At 38.6% G+C, this 12,395-nt stretch overlaps 1 pseudogene; it reads right to left on the bottom strand.

Annotated features, from left to right (window-relative positions):
* Positions 1-1,777: 1,777 nt before the first annotated feature.
* Positions 1,778-12,156, bottom strand: LOC129621196 (olfactory receptor 7A10-like; annotated as a pseudogene).
* Positions 12,157-12,395: the final 239 nt, after the last annotated feature.

Here is a 12,395-nt window from a genome sequence, read left to right as displayed (position 1 = left end):
TTACTTTGCCAACAAAGTTCCATCTAGCCAAGGCTATGATTTTTCCAGTGGTCATGTATGGATGTGAGAGTTGGACTGTGAAGAAAGCTGAGCACCGAAGGATTGATGTTTTTGAACTGTGGTGTTAGAGAAGACTCTTCAGAGTCCCTTGGACTGCACGGAGATCCAACCAGTCCATTCTGAAGGAGATCAGCCCTGGGATTTGTTTGGAAGGAATGATGCTAAAGCTGAAACTCCAGTACTTTGGCGACTTCATGCGAAGAGTTGACTTATTGGAAAAGACTCTGATGCTGGGAGGGATTAAGGGAAGGAGGAGAAGGGGATGACAGAGGATGAGATGGCTGGATGGCATCACTGACTTCATCTACGTGAGTCTGAGTGAACTCTGGGAGTTAGTGATGGACAGGGAGGCCTGGCATGCTGCGATTCATGGGGTCGCAAAGAGTCGGACACAACTGAGCGACTGAACTGAACTGAATATAAAGCATAATTTAAAAATTTGCTTCATCATATATAGTTAAGGTCTTCCTTGACTCAAAGACCATATTAAGTCAACCTATCTATTCAAATTTGTGTCTCTGTGTAGACTGCACATGGAGATACATATTTGATAAACATTTTGCCAGTCGCTATGGCAAGGATGTGGACATGACTGAATAAAAATACGGGATGTTAAGGAGGAGAATAAAACTCAGTCACCACCTCTAAAGCATGAACATGCCTGCTAAGTCACCTCAGTAGTGTCTGACTCTTTGAGACCTTATGGACTGTAGCCCACCAGGCTCCTCTGTCCATGGGATTCATCAAGCAAGAATGTTGGAGTAGGTTGCCATTTCCTTCTCCAGCATATCTTCCTGACTCAAGGATTGAACGGGTAGCTTCTGCATTGGTAGGTAGGTTCTTTACCACTACTGCCACCTGGGAATCCCATCTATAAAGCACATTACCAGTTAAACTCTACATTATCAGGAAGAACAGTTAGGGTAATTATATATAAATAAATGATGTATGCAAATATGGCAAACTGTGGTCTCAGATAGTGTAGTTTTTATTCACATGACAAATATAACTAATAACTCCAGTATACAAAGGGAAAAAAAAAACTTGGGATGATAAATATAGTTTGAGAAGAAATTATTCGTACGACATTCAGGCTGCCCTATGGGGGGGGTAAAAGAAGGAATTTCCAAATATTTCTGATACAAGATTGGAGAAAACTGCAAAAGTAGGAAAACAAATTGCAAACTATCTATATATTAGACAGGAAAAAAAGTCTAATAAGGTGAGCTACATACATTTCACAGAGAAGGTGCCAAGTAGAGTTTATTCCATATAAGTAATACAACTCACGACTATTCTTAGTAAAACAAAACAAAACAGAACAAAAACTTGTGGTAATATTTCACCTGAGAAGAGATTGTTCTTAAGACATCCATATTCTCAAGAACCAGAACTTTGCAACTATTTGTTGTAAGTTTGGGAAAACTCTGTGAAAGAAGGAGAGATAGACAAACGGAAAAACTATGGGTATCTGAGCAGAAAAGTTGATAAATTGAGTTACCTAAGTGTAGAGAGAATTTGAAGTCACAGAAATGGAAATTTCAAGACACAATAGAAAGAGAAATTTCTACTTCCATAATTTGATCCAATAAAGGTAGTTTCAGGCTTCATTGATTTTAGCCCTGCAATCATGGGTATTTCTTCAGTCCCAGAATAGTTGGCCTTTTTGTAGAAACCATCCAAATGAATCTTTTCAGAGACCTCTTTATGTCTTATTTTACAGACTATAGATGAAGGGGTTCAGCATGGGTGTGACTGCAGTGTACATCACTGAGGCTGCTAAACTTAAGTTTAACCAGTGGATATCTGCAGGGCTAAGATACACTCCTAGAAGCATACCATAAAATAAGGCAAAAAAAAAAAAAAAAAAAAAGGCAGCAATTGAAAGGTGAGATGCACAGGTGAAATGCTCTATACTTCCCCTGAGCTGAGACTCCTCTTATGGAGGAAACTATCTTAGAGTAAGAGTAAAATATTCCAATGAAGGGACCCCCACCTAGTACTCCAGCTGAAGAATACATCACGATGTCATTCAGAAAGGTGTCATAACGGGCATGTTGGACCACCTGATTACATTCACAGAAGAAGTGGGGGATTTTCAAGACTGTAAAGGATACCCACAACATCATTAAGTTTTGTAACAAGGAAATGAGGGCACTCATCATCTAGGACACCAGCACCAGCAGTCCACAGAACAGGGGATTCATGACGACTGTGTAGTGCAGGGGGTGACAGATGGTCACAAAGCAGTCATCAGCCATCACAGCCAGGAGGAAGCCATCCAATCCTGCAAAGAAGTAAAAAAATATACTTGTCCAATTAAAATAAATAAATTTATATTAAAAATATACTTGACTGATGTAGTGCAATGTGCAAATGTTATAATTTTGCTCTGTGTCTGGATGTTCCACAGCATATTTGGGATGGTGATGGAAATGAAACAGATGTCTACAAAGGACAGATTGGAGAGGAAGAAGTATTTGGGGGTGGGGGTGGGAGTCAGAGCTGACAATCAGGATGATGAGTATGTTCCCAAACACAGTGATCAGGTACACGGACAGGAAAAGCCCAAATATTAGGGTCTGTAGTTCTGGTTTCTTTGACAATATAAGAATAAGAATTTCTTATATCTGTGTACCATTTTTTGGTTTCATGTAGCAGGGTTACCTGGAAACAGTGCAAAAATAATATGAACAATTCTCATAAAGCATCACTAATATAGTTGAAATTCTGTGATTTGTATTTTGCAGTCATAAAACCAATAGCTATAATTTTGGTGTGAAATTTGTCCCCATTAAAGCATTCCCTCTGCCATGTCTGTTTACAAATTTCTGTTAACCTCTCAGTCTTTGCCTAACTTTGTGTGTGTGTGTGTGTGTGTGTGTGTGTGTGTGCTCAGTCATGTTTGACTCTGTGATCCTGTGGACTGTAGACCTCCAGGCTCCATTGCTAGCAAAGTAATGCTCAAAATTCTCCAAGCTAGGCTTTGAAAGTACATGAACCTAGAATTTCCAGATGTTCAAGCTGTATTAAGAAAAGGGAGAGCATCAACTGATCAAATTGCCAACATCCATTGGATCACAGAGAAAGCTAGAAAATTTCAGGAAAACATCTACCTCTGCTTCATTGACTACACTAAAGCCTTTGACTGCATGGATCATGACAAACTGTGGAAAATTCTTAGAGATGGGAATACCAGACCACCTTACCTGCCTCCTGATAAACTTGTATGTAGGTCAAGTAGCAACAGTTAGAACCATACATGGAACAATGGACTGGTTCAAAATTAGTAAAGGAGTACAACAAGGCTGTATATTGTCACCCTGCTTATTTAACTTATATGCAGAGTACATCATGCAAAATGTCAGGATGGATGAAGCACAAACTGGAATCAAGATTGTAGGAAGAAATATCAATGACCTCAGATATGCAGATGATACCATATTTATGGCAGAAAGCGAAGAACTAAAGAGCCTCTTGATGAAAGTGAAAGAGTAGAGTGAAAAAGTTGGCTTAAAACTCAACATTCAAAAGATGAAGATCATGGCATTCAGTCCCATCACTTCATAGCAAATAGATGGGGAAACAATGGAAACAGTGACAGATTTTATTTTTTTGGGCTCTAAAACCACTGCAGATGGTGACTGCAGCCATGAAATTAAAAGATACTTGCTCATTGGAAGAACAGCTATGACCAACCTAGACAGCATATTAAAAAGCTGAGACATTACTTTGCTGACAAATGTCCATTCAGTCAAAGCTATGGTGTTTCCAGTAGTCATGTATGGATGTGAGAGTTGGATTATAAAGAAAGCTGAGCATTGAAGAATTGATACTTTTGAACTGTTGTTTTGGATAAAACTCTTGAGAGTCCTTTGTACAGCAAGGAGATCAAACTAGTCAAACCTAAAGGAAATCAGTCCTGACTATATATTGGAAGGACTGATGCTTAAGCTGAAACTCTAATACTTTGGCCACCTGATATGAAGAACTAACTCACTGGGAAAGACCCTGATGCTGGGAAAGATTGAGGACAGGAGAAGAGGACGCCAGAGGATGAGATGGTTGGATCGCATCACCGACTCAGTGCATGTGAGTTTGAGCAAGCTCTGGGAGCTGGTAATGGACAGGGAAGCCTGGTGTGCTGTAGTCCAAGGGGTTGCAGAGTGGGACACAACTGAATGACTGAACTGAGCTGATTACTCAGCCATATAAAAATGAAATTTTACCAGTTGAAAAACCTAGGGATATCATGCTAAGTGATATAAATTAGACAAAGGCAAAGACCATGTGATGTCACTTACATGTAGAATCTAAGAATCAAAACACACAAGCATACAAACTGAAAACAGAATCATAGATTTGGTAAACAAGTGGGTGTTTGCTTGTAGGCAGAGTGTCGGGGGAACAAAACAGGGGAATGGGATCAAGAGGTAAAAATCTCCAGTAATAAAATAGACACGCCATGGGAAAGTAATATGGCACATTGACAATATGGTCAGTAATATTGTTATAATCTTGCATGGTGACAAGTGTTTACTAGATTTATCTCTGTCATTATTTGCAATGTATTCAAATGTCAAATCAGTATATACTCCATGTGAAAGTAATATAATATGTCAGCTATATTTCAATTTTTAAAAAGTCACTGATGAACTAATTTGCAGGGTAGGAATAGAAAGACACAGGTGTAGCCAACGGACTTGTGGACACAGTGGGGGTAATAAGAGGGTGGGATGAATTGAGAGAAAAGCATTAAGATATATATGTTTTACACACCTGCAATGTGTAAAACAGCTAGTAGGAAGTTTTTGTACAATACAGGAAACTCAGCCTAGTGTTCTGTGACAATCTAGAGTGGTGGGATGGGGGAGTTGGGAGAGAGGCTCAAGACAGAAGGGATAAGTGTAAACTTACAGCTGGTTCATGTTGTTATGTGCCGGAAACCAACAGAAAAGATCTCATCCTGTTGACGTCTTTATTCAAGATGAAAATAGTCACTCAAAACAGTCATCCATTTTGATATTTGGCAAAACTAATACAATTTTGTAAAGTTTAAAAATAAAATAAAATAAAAAACAGTCGTCCAAAGTGCTTCCTGGTTTTTATTTTCTTACAGATTGTTAATGTTGATTATAACTTTAAAATCAGTCCCTTGTAAATTAATAAAAATGGTTTGTTCCTCTGGCTGGAAAAATGAGGAGTGTTCAATGGACTTGTTTTGACCATAAGATACCTGCAGAGTCCTGCCTCTATTGCCAGCCATCCACCTCTTATCATATTTCTTTCACTGTATGCCTAGAAATTCCTGTAGATTCCAACATTACAGCATGAATGGAAGTCATTGGAAATGGTTTTCTTGAAAAATGAGCATGTCCTAATTCTTTGTTGGCAACTCCAAGTCCAGGTGCTTGGGACTCGCTTAGTTATGAACAATTTGCCAGTGTGTCTTAGATAGTCAAAGAAATTCAATCTTAAATGTTAAATAAATGTTCATGGGAAAGAAAATGGATGTTAGATCCATGGAGAAAAGAGCATTGTGACTAAGATGCAAGAGGAGGGGATATGTGTACCTCACATTTAAGATTCTCCCATGGGTAGGAAACTAGAAAGAAGCCCCTTTTATTTTGGCTTCCTCATTCATGGGAACCAAATTTCTCTGAGAATAGAGTAACAATGGAAAAATTAACTTAATGAGCAGTTGTGAGAATTCAATCTCTGAAGCCACAGAAATAGTAAATATGCCCCTTACTTCTCTCATTACAGCTCCCTTGTCCCATGAAGGAGGAAGTTCATCTGTGCTCTTTCTGAGAAGTGACTCCTGATGTCACCTGCCTGCACTTCCTTGGAGTTGAGTTGAACATCCATCACCCAGGAAAGAAAGTGTCCAGGGGACTAGGCTCAGTGATGGCAGTAAAGTGTGTGCTGTTGGAAACAGGTGTGAAGGCAGGCAGATCTCTCAGAGTATTAACAAGTGGGGATAATGTAATGGTAAATGTTTACTAAAACATTCTACACAATTCAATTCCAGAGTTCTTTTCAGTCTCACTTCCTGTCAGCTTCCTTCCTTTCTCTTCTGAAACCAAATGCTAAGGATCTGTCAGCATTATCTGCTTTCATGTTAGAATGTTAAAACTTGCTTTTGCAATACATGTTTATCATGATAGTCCTCAAAAATTTTTAGCTTATTGAGCAAATTTACTACTCTTTGTGTATTTGCAAGTTTCTCTTCTGTGATCCAGGATATTTCTATTTTTGTTATTATTTGAAGTAATAATGATCTTTTTTCAAAGAGATTTAACTGTACTGATGAACACTTTTTTTTTTTTATTGCACTCTCTTTTTTGGGGTAGTTTTCATTTTTGAACAATTTGAGATTTACAGAAAAATTAAAAAAATTTGTACAAGAAGCACCCATAGTGATGAAATGTTTTGAACTAGATAGAAGTGATTATTTTATTTTATTTTTTTAGGACTTCCCTGGTGGCTCAGTGGTAAAGAATCCATCTGTCAATGCAGGAACACAGGTTTAATCCCTGGCTCGGGAATATACCCTGGAAAAGAAAATTGCAACCTCTTCAGTATTCTTGCCTGGAAAATCCTGGAAAAAAAAAGGATCCATTTTGATATTTGGCAAAACTAATACAATATTGTAAAGTTTAAAAAAAAAATTAAAAAAAAAAAAAAAAAAGGAGCCTGACAGGCCACACTCCATGAGGTCACAAAAGAGTCAGACAACAGACGTGATTTTGCAAAACACTATAAATGTACTATGTGCTACTGAATGTCACCTTAAAATGGTTATTGGTTTTTACATATTTGTTTTATATCAGTTGCCTTACTAAAATCATTCATTGAAAAGAGATTTTCAGTTGTCAATTCACTATCAGCCACCAATCTATTATCTTCAAACAATGATATTTAGATGTCAAAGTGAAGTGATTCACTTAGCTGTGTCTGACTCTGTGTGACCCACAGACTGTAGCCTGCCAGGCTTCTTTGTCCATGGAATTCTCAAGGCAAGAAAACCGGAGTGGGTACCCCTTCCCTTCTCCAGGGGATCTCCATGACCCAGGATTCAACCCAGATTCAACCCAGATTGCAGGAAGATTCTTTACTGTCTGAGCCACCAGGGGAGCCCTTAGGTGGGTATCGAAGGGATTAGTAAACAGCATTAGTGATGGTAGACTTTCTTTTTTCTTTAAGACTTAAAGGGGATTTCATCCAATATTCATGTCACACATTTCCATGGCATTCTCAGTTATGTTGTGATTTTCATTTCATTCTTTTCTTAACTATTGATATGTTATCCTCCATCCTGAATCAACCAATAAATTAATCAATAAATTCATTTCTTAGACATTTTCAAAAATTTGACTTACAGTTATAATATCTTGCAAACTCAAGCATTTTCTTATGCATGTGTCCATTTTTCTCTTTCCTAATTTTTTCCTAATCTTTCTTTTTATTGCTTTTCTTAAATATCTGATTTTTTCTATTTGACTTTTGTCAAAGAATTAGCTCTGAAATTTATTTCTCAGTTAAATATTTTTTTCATTTTAATTCTTTAACTCTGATTTTAGCTTAATTTTTTCCTTTAATAGTTTTGTTTTGTAAAACTTTAATTTACAACATCTTCAAATCTTAAAATGTTTGTTTCTTAAGGATATATTATCTGTGTGTCTATTTGTAGTGCTGGAAAGATATAGTACAGTAAAATGAATCTAAAAATCAGGATTCACATTACTGCTCAAAGATGATCCCTGTCCTTGTTCTGGTCTATCTTATTGTAGACCAGAATATAGGTAATTTCCCCTTCTGCTTCTGTTAAGTCGCGTCAGTTGTGTCCGACTCTGTGCGACCCCATAGACGGAAGCCCACCAGGCTCCTCTGTCCCTGGGATTCTCCAGGCAAACACACTGGAGTGGGTTGCCATTTCCTTCTCCAATGCATGAAAGTGAAAAGTGAAAGTGAAGTCGCTCAGTCGTGTCCGACTCTCAGCGGCCCCATGGACCATAGCCTAGCAGGCTCCTCTGTCCATGGGATTTTCCAGGCAAGAATATCGGAGTGGGGTGCCATCGCCTTCTCCACATTTCCCCTTGGATTTGTGCAAATAGATATCTAATCATAAAAGAGTTCAGTTGAGTTCAGTTCAGTTGCTCATTCTGCCTGACTCTGACTCCATGGACTGAAGCACACCAGGCTTCCCTTTCCATCACCAACTCCCAGAGCTTGCTCAAACTCCTTCCTGTCCATTGAGTCAGTGATGTCATCCAACCATCTCATCCTTTGTCGTCCCCATCTCCTGCCTTCAATCTTTCCCAGAATCAGGGTCTTTTCCAATGAGTCAGTTCTTCTCATCAGGTGGCCAAAGTATTGGAGTTTCAAATTCAGCATCAGTCCTTCCAATGAATATTCAGGATTGATTTCCTTTAGGGTTGACTGGCTTGATCTCCTTCCAGTCCAAGGGACTCTCAAGAGTCTTCTGTGGCACCACCGTTCAAACGAATCAGTTCTTCAATGCTCACCCTTTTTATTGTCGATATCTCACATCTGTACATGGCTACTGGAAAAACCATAGCTTTGACTAGATGGACCTTTGTAGGCAAAGTAATGTCTTTGCTTTTTAATATGCTGTCTAGGTTGGTCATAGCTTTTCTTTCAAAGAACAAGCATCTTTTAATTTCATGGCTGCAGTAACAATTCACAGTGATTCTGGAGCCCCCCCCCCAATAAAGTTTGTCACTGTTTCCATTGTTTCCCTATCTAGTTGCCATGAAGTGAAGAGACTGAATGTCATGACCTTTGTTTTTTGAGTGCTGAGTTTTAAGCCAGGTTTTTCACTGTCCTCTTTCACCTTCATCAAGAAGCTCTTTAAGTCCTCTTCACTTCCTGTGATAAGGGTGTTTTCATCTGTATATCTGAGGTCATTGATATTTCTTCTGGAAATCTTGATTCCAGCTTGTGCTTCATCCAATCTGGCATTTTGCATAATGTACTCTGCATGTAAGTTAAATAGCAGGATGATAATACACAGCCTTGACCTTCTCCCTTCCCAGTTTTGAGCCAGTCTGTTGTTCCATGTCCAATTCTAACTGTTGCTTCTTGATCCGCAAATAAGTTTCTCAGAAGGCAGGAAAGATTGTCTGGTATTCCCATCTTTTAAGAAGTTTCCACAGTTTTGTTGTGAACTACACAGTCAAAGGCATTAGTATAGTCAATGAAGCAGAAGTAGATTTTTTTTTCTGGAATTCTCTAGTTTTTTCAATGATCCAATGGAGCTTGGCAATTTGACCTCTGGTTCCTCTGCCTTTTTTTTTTTTTTTAATCCAGATTGTACATTTGGCAGTTCTCTGTTCACATTCTGTTATATAGAGGAGAGAAAGAGGAGCTAGTACTTTTGGAATGCTCTCTGGAGAAATTTTCATGAAGTGGAGACCAGAGATACAGGGGCAGTATCTGGAGGGGAATGTGGGGTCAAAATAACACAATTTTATTAATGCACAAATCACATATTATAAACTTCGTCAAGAAATATGGAGAAAATGGCAGTGTGTTTGAATAATTTTGTGTGTAATCTACTGGTGACAGCAAATTTGATGCTACAAAAGACAGGAGATTTTCTGAAGATTTTCTTTGGTAGGGGAAGAGAATGTGTCTAGGGTATATATGGAGATATTGGCTTTCATAGGAGCAGTGTTTATAGTAACAGCGGGAAAGCAGAGATTTTAGTGGTAGAGGTACTGGGTGGATTGTTATGGAGGCAGATTGCTTTGGAAAATTGCTTCTGAATTATTATGATTTCTCAGTGAGTTTGGAGCCAATGGTATCAGTTTAAAATAAGGATGAGGTAGATGGTGTTTAAGGTATGAGAATACAGAAGACAAGAAATAGTCATCAAGGGTTAAAAAAAAGAAAAGAAGAGAATGGTGGAAAGAAGAGGAAAGGGAAAAGGAAGAAAGGAAAGAAGGAAGGAAGAAAGAGAGAGAGGGAGAGATGGAGAGAGGGGTGAAGAGAGGGAGGCATTACAATCTTAGTGTGTGGAAAGATTTTGGAAGGAAAGTCCCCTGGCTCTTAGCATCTTCTTCAATCCTATTAATAACTTCCTATATTGTACTCTTTTATCACAACTTTCTATCTGTTCTTGTTTCTCCTCTTCTGATTGTTGTTGTTGTTGTTCACTCACTAAGTCATGTTGGACTCTCTGCAACCACATGAGCTGCAGAACACCAGGCTTCCCTATCCTTCACTATCGCCCAGAATTTGCTCAAACTCTTACCCATTAAGTCTGTGATGTCATCCAGCCATCTGCCCAGCAAAATTTAAATTTCAACTCTTCCTTTTATTCTCATTTAATTAGTCATCTCCCAGTTTCATTTCTTTCCCACCCAGACCACACACTTTTGGTCAGACATCCATCACATTTTCGACTCCTTGTTTTATCAGTTACTTGAAATCAGTGCATTCTTACCTAGCTGATACACTCAATTTGCTGCAAACCATTCTTCTCCATAAGTATCTGACTGCATGTTGGGAGATTTTACTTCATTTTCTTATTGGGTAAGAGCTAGTTTTCGAAAGTTGTGGATTTGAATTCTGATGCTCTATAAATTCCTTTGCACTTCCTCTGCTTGGTAATATGTCCTCATCTATTTCTCCCCCAATCTGGCTTCTACATTTAATCTCAACTAATTTGCCCCTTGATGGACATGAGTTTGAGTAAGATCCAGGAGTTGGTGATGGACTGGGAAGCCTGGCGTGCTGAAGTTCATAGGATCACAAAGAGTCAGACATGACTGAGCAACTGAACTGAACTGAATCTGCACACACACACACACACACACATATATATATATATACACACACACACATACGTATCTCACTAATGATTTACTAATAACCAGACCTCATGATCATTTGTTAATTATTCTCTGACTGTGTGAAGCAAAAAATATACAAAAGGAAAAACACTTTATATATTAGAGCAGAAAACTTAAATTTAATTTCTTAAATGTAAATAGAAGTTGAAGTCAAAGAAAAGAAAATATCAGGAAATAATAGAAAAAATATAGTTTACACCTACAATCTGATCAAATCATAGAGATTTCTGGCTCTGATTTTCTGAGCCCTGCAATCATGTTCACTTCTTCAACCACAGGCAAGTTGGCATTTTTAGAGATGCCACCTCAATGAATCTTCTTCTTCTTTTTTTTTTCTTAGAGCCCTCTTTATGCCTTTATTCCACAGACTGTAGATGAAGAGGTTCAGCATGGGTGTGACCATTGTGTACATCACTCAGGCCATTATATTTAACTGTGAACTGTGGGTAGAAGGTACACTGATAAGACTGTACAGTAAAATAAGGTAGCAACCAAGAGGTGAGATGCACAGGTGGAAAATGCTTTATACTTTCCCTGAGTTGATGGATTTTGTCGTATGGAGGAAAGTATCTTAGAGCTTGAATAAATGATTCTAGTGAATGGACTGCCACCCAGGATTGCGGCTGCAAAATATATTACTGTGTCACTAAGAAAGGTGTCAGAAGAGGCATATTGGACAACCTGATTGAATTTGCAGAAAAAGTGAGGGATTTCCAAGTCTGTGCAGAAGGACAACCGAAGCATCATTAAGCTTTGTAACAGGGAATTCAGGGCACCCAAGATCTAGGACATTAGCACCAGCAGTCCACAGATCCTGGTGTTCATGATGACTATGTTGCGCAGAGGGTGACATATGGCCGGGTAGCAGGCATAGACCATCAGAGTCAGGAGAAAGTTATCCAGCCCTGTGAAGAGCAGGAAACAAACTTATCTGGCCGATGTAGCCTTCATACGTTATACCTTTGTTCTGTGTCTGGATGTACCACAGCATATTTTGGATGGTGGTTGAGATGAAACAGACGTCTGCAAAGGACAGGTTGGAGAGGAAGAAGTTCATAGGGGTGTGGAGGTGGGGATCTGAACTGACAGCCAGGATGATGAGCAGGTTTTCAAACACAGTGATCAGGTACATGGAGAGGAAAATCACAAATATGAGGGGCTGCAGTTCTGGTTCCTCTGAAAATCCAAGAACAAAATTTTGAAATTTGTGCATCATTTTTTAATTCCATGTGCTGAAGGGCACTACCTAGAAAAAAAAAAAAAGATTGAACAAAACTGGGCCTTGCTGACTTAGTTGAAATTCTACAATTTGTATTCTGCAATCATGAGCTCAATGCCTATAATTTTTGTGTGAATCTTGTTCCCTTCAGTCATCCTTTGACTGTAAATTCCTGTTCATCTCTGTCTTTCCCTCAAGAGATTATGCATTGCAAATTTTGAATGAGAAATTCTGAC

This window comes from Bubalus kerabau, chromosome 1, assembly GCF_029407905.1.
Source record: "Bubalus kerabau isolate K-KA32 ecotype Philippines breed swamp buffalo chromosome 1, PCC_UOA_SB_1v2, whole genome shotgun sequence".
NCBI classification, from domain to species: Eukaryota; Metazoa; Chordata; class Mammalia; order Artiodactyla; family Bovidae; genus Bubalus; species Bubalus kerabau.
Note: the sequence above shows the minus strand (reverse complement) of the source record. Positions and strands in the feature narration are given on the sequence as shown.